Here is a 5,442-nt window from a genome sequence, read left to right as displayed (position 1 = left end):
CTGAAAATTTGTAGGTAAAACAAGAAAAATAAAAATAAATGAATTTACTTTATGATTCCTCTTTAAAAATAATGACCAATAAAATGTAGGTAGAAGTAGCTTTAGTAGTAGCTATAAGAAGAAACATTTTAAAATAATGAGGTCCTTTATTCCATGGGACAAATATATTATTCAGATACCAACTCTATTTTAACACAGTGTTTTCCATTTAAAATAACTAACCATTAATAAAATAAATGAATGAAGCATTGGCTCCTTGTTTTCCAAACATTAATATAATATTTAAAATAATGATTGCAATTTTTATTTGGTATAAACATTCTTTAAAATGATTGTAAAGATTAAAACAGAACTGGCTTTCTCTTTTCCCTTTCTTCTACTGTAGGATAACTAAAGAGAATGAAAGTTCTGGACTTCATGGTTCAGAACACTGTTACAAAATGCTGGAAGTTTGGTCTTGACTTTAATTTTATATCTCAATTAAATATGCACACAAAAATGTTGATGTCTATTTTACTGCTTCCTTTCCAAACATTTCAACTCTAGCAATCTGGTGAAATGCATCTCAGATTTCATAGGAAAATAAGGTCTGCTTTACATAAATGTGTTCCTTCTAACAAATGAAACATGAAAATTCTTATTTATAAGAAATGAAGCTATGTACATTCTTTCAATACATATCACAATTGATTAGAAATTAAATTGCTGTAAATATTATTTAAATTTGAAACATGCAAGCATTCAAATACAAGGCAAACTATTTTGCAGTAAGCATTCTCAAGAATTTTTCCAGAACCCCTAAAATCCTAGATAAGTTGTTTGGTAAGAATATATAAGGGAAAAGAAAATACAAAAATCAGTTTTCCTATTTCTACTTTATTATTACAGAAATTGCCAATTAAAACATAGAGCTACAGATTTTCTGCCTGGCTATTACAGTTCTGGAAGGAAACTTGTGCCTCTTTGCTGATGTTCCTGACTCAGCATGGAATGTCCTCTCTTTCTCTACCCACCAAATAACTACATCTCTTTCAAGGCCCTTTTCAAAAGCTCTTTTCCATGGAGCTTTCCCCACAGTACAAATCAGAATTAATTACTTCTTCCTATGGGCTCTCAAAGCACTTTGAACCTCTAAATGGCAATTACTTTATTCTGCCTTGCACTATTTACATGTCTAAATATGTCTGCCTCACAAGACTTTAGACTCCTTGAAGACATCTTAATCAACTTTTTTCCCCCTCACCTCACTAGATTCTTTCCATCCCTATGTACTTATTTACAATTTGGAAAATGGTTATCAGTTACAGGATGAGTGCCCAATAACTTTGGGTTTAGAAGAACTAACTTGAAAATTCCTGTCTCTTTCAGTCAAGTTCTGACTATAATGGTGGTTTTCCAAGTTGACCATTTTATACCTATGAAAAGAGGTCAGCAATGTTAAAACTGTCTACGTGTGGTATTTTCTAATATTCCTTGGACTCCTAAATGCACGCTTTAATATATCATACCTGCAGAATGTCTAAAAATGTCACTTGGATAACTATCTTTTTCCTGTGCTTCACGAAGATTAACCTTTGAGTTATATAAATCAAAAATTCAAGGAAAGAGGAAAAGCTGAAATGGATGTCAACCTTGTCCCTTTACTTTGTGAAACTTTCAACTTAAATACTGTATTATTGGTGATGTTTTAAATATTTAGCTATATTTTTATGGTGTTTCTCTCCACAGAGGTAAGAGCAAACATTTTTCATTCTCAGACATCCTTTAATTTGGTGGCAACCATTTTGCAATTAGAAAAATATGGATATAGAGCTTCAAAAATTCCCCCACTGAGTATAATAGTGAGTACCTGTATGGAAAATGGACTTGCATTTTTCCCTTCTATTTCTGTGTCCTAATCCCTAGATCACGTTACTCTACAAATGAGGCTTTGAGTATATATGCAAAATATCTAAATTAAACCTCATTGTAGGGCAAGATAAATGCAGTGATCATTGCCCACCATGTTTTCACTGTAACTAGTTTCATATTAAGATAAAATTTCTCTTTCCATGTATTTTAATATTGTATTATGTTTATCTCCACAGTTTTTACTTAGCTTTTAATCATCCGATTTCTGTGATGACTGGACATCTATTCTCAAATTACAGACAGAAGAAACTGAGGCTCTGAAGTTTAATGTCAAAGAAAGAAAGAAAGGAAAGAAAGAAAGAAGGAAAGGAAGAGAGAGATCTTTTTCTTCCCTATTCCTGGGATCTTTCCTTTTTGTCAGACTTAGTAACAGGACAAGAAATGTCAGAGACATGAGTGGGTGAACCTTAGAAGCACTTTAGAATAATTTGACTTCCAAATTGTCTGATTGCTATTTGATTATTTCTAGATTACTTTGGTATGTGGTGATATTCATTTTTAAATACTATTTCTTATTATGAAGAACTACATGAAACAAGCACATACAATTCACTGAAATGCTTAACTTTTTAAATATCTTTATCTCATATTTATGGTTTACACAGAATTTTTGTCTTCATACATTTATGACCATGTACTGGAGTTTAAATAAAACAATAGCATATTTTAAACATCAACAGTAATGTCATGTTACTTTATTTTTTAACACTCTGAAAACTTAGTGTTCACACTTTGACACATAATGTAAATGTGATCGTGACACTGCACCAGAAGTTACAAATGGAAGGACTTGCAAAATATAAATATATATAACTGGACTGGAAGTTGTGTTATATGTAAGGGTCACAAAACAATATTGTAGCTGTACAAATTCAGGTCTAGACTTCAATTTCCAAAATATCAGTTGTTGGAATCCATGGCAACTGAGGCATAGTGAAACTAAGCAATGGTAAACCAGTGGAAAAAAATGTAATAGATATAAGCTGCTGTTTACCTTAAATATTCTGTTTCATCATTCATATTTAGGAGGAAATGAAAATTTACAGAAAATAGAAAGGGTCAGTGTAAAATTAAAGGCATATACAGATATATGGCCACTTGAGAGGCTAACTGAGACAACTTTTTCGTAGACAAAATGATGGTGGTGTCTAAATGATGAACACTGAATGAGGAACGAAGTCAGGTCCCAGTGTACTCTAGAGAAGCACTATTACACACATTTGCAGTTTACAAAGCAACATTGCATACACTGTATGATCTTCTGGAATGCTAGTATGGGTTCACCGATGAAATCAAATGTAAGAACTCTTTAACAAACCAATATGGGCGGATGCTCTAAGAACTTGTGTGAATGATTAGAGTGAACTCCCTCGTGGCATATACAGGAAACATATGCTTTTGTGTAGTTTCATTTTAGATTAAAAGGAAAGAAACCTGGAGAAACTTTTTTTAGTTGCATTCATTTGATTCCTAGTTTCAGTTGCCTTTATATGCCCCTTTCCTACTTGAAACAGCCAAACTACCTACACTATAAAATCAGCCACCATGATATAAATGCCATGAAAAAAATTCCAGAGAAGAAAAAGGAGTGTCAATGATGTGCCAGTTTTTCACCATTGTTTTTGTTTTTAATTTTTTAATCTTAATTTTTGTTTTGTTTTTTTTTTATTTTTATTTATTTATTTATTTCTTAAGTAGGCTCCCTGCCCAGCATGGAGCCCAATGCAGGGTCAAGCTCACAGCCATGAAATCTAGACCTGAGCTGAGATCAAGAGTCGGACATTCAACCAACTGAGCCACCCAGGTGCCCCTGTCACCATTGTTTTTAATGAAAAAGAATAAAATGTGTTTATAGGTAGTTGAGTGAAATTTTATTTTTGCATAATTAGATAAAGGCAGGCTTACTGAACCAGACTTAACTTATTTTAATTGTAACAAAAATGGAAGAGTTAAAAACTGGAGCATTAAGATTGTAATATTATATAAATGATTTAAAAGTATTAACAGTATACAAATTCAGTTCACGATACTTATAAACTATGTATCAGCATGCTCCTTAGGAGAAAATCATATTATTATTATTACTAACAATACATTTTAATTAAGCACCTACAATGTGCAGTGTGCCATGATAGGTACCACGTAAGATACGAAGAAGGTTCAGATATGAACCTCTTCTTATAAGATCTCCAGCAATGAACAGAATTATACCTTAGTTATAATAAATTCCAAAATCCATAGCAAGAATAAATCCTATAAATACAAATAAAAGACCAGTAAAGCTTTATAGTCTCAACAGATTCTTCTTATTAGTGATTAGCATAAAGATTCAAAACTCTATGAACTAACATAAAACAGTGCCCATAAGTAAAAGATGGGTGAGGGTAAGATATTTGTTAAAAAATAACTTCACTCTATTTCAAAATTATAAGTTATATTCTGATTAAAGTATCAAGAAAAAATCTAGAATTTACCATGGCTATAAAAGTATCCAAAGGTTGAGTCTGCTCTTTTGAAATCTTTTCCACAATGAGGATTTATTTAAAAATTTAAAATATTTTATTTATTCATTTGAGAGAGAGAGAGAGAGACAGAAGGGGAGCATAAGTAGGGGGAGAGGGAGAAGCAGACTCCTGGCTGAGCCCGGAGCCCACCGTGGGGCTCAATCCTAGGACCTGGAGATCATGATCTGAGCCGAAGGCAGACGTTCAACCATCTGAGCCACCCAGGCACCCCCACAATGAGGATTTAAATGGACTATGAGAATAAGGAAATACACAACACCCTAAATAAAAATATTGCTTGTCCTAATTTTTGTATTCTGACAAACTTCAATTATAGTATAAAATTCAATGAAAGTCATGCTGACAAGTTATTCAGACATGCAGTAAAGGCAAGTAGCTTTACCTCTTAATCTACGAACTGGAATTAGAAGATTTCATCATTATTTGTAAGTTTTAACTAAAGTTCTAGCTAATTTTATAGAGAAAGCTAAGAAATTGGGTAAGTACCTTTAAAAGATTTATTAAATTTCCTTTAGGGATGTGTTTTGCATACTTATATGTATACAAATACATAGTTTGTATATAGCTTGTCAAATACATAGTATCTAATCAATATCTTGCTCAATTGAAAAACTGTAGGAAGTTTATATCATTTATGTCCTTTTGGAATTTCTTATGATAATGCCCACCTAAAAGTTAAAAAAAAAAAATCTTATTCACCTGGACATTGGGAAATTTAATTTGACTTTGTGGCTAGTTCCTTTGTGAGAAGTTCTATGTTTCCCAAAGAAAGAAAAACAACATGGTATTAACAGTTTTATAAAATCCATAATTAAAAAACATTGTTCCTATGCCATTACATTTTATCCTGAAGTCTCAATGACCACCTTCTGTTTTCTTCGAGAAATACCTAATGTCGGCAATTGCATTTTTTTATTGTCCAACCCAAGTTAGTCCCTGTCTGGGGTTCAGGTTCTCAAAGATAGGCAGATTTAATATATTTGTCACCACCTTGATATTGCTTAAC

The sequence above is a fragment of the Ursus americanus genome, chromosome 10 (assembly GCF_024610735.1).
Source record: "Ursus americanus isolate L20-20 chromosome 10, mUrsAme1.1.p, whole genome shotgun sequence".
NCBI lineage: Eukaryota > Metazoa > Chordata > Mammalia > Carnivora > Ursidae > Ursus > Ursus americanus.
Note: the sequence above shows the minus strand (reverse complement) of the source record.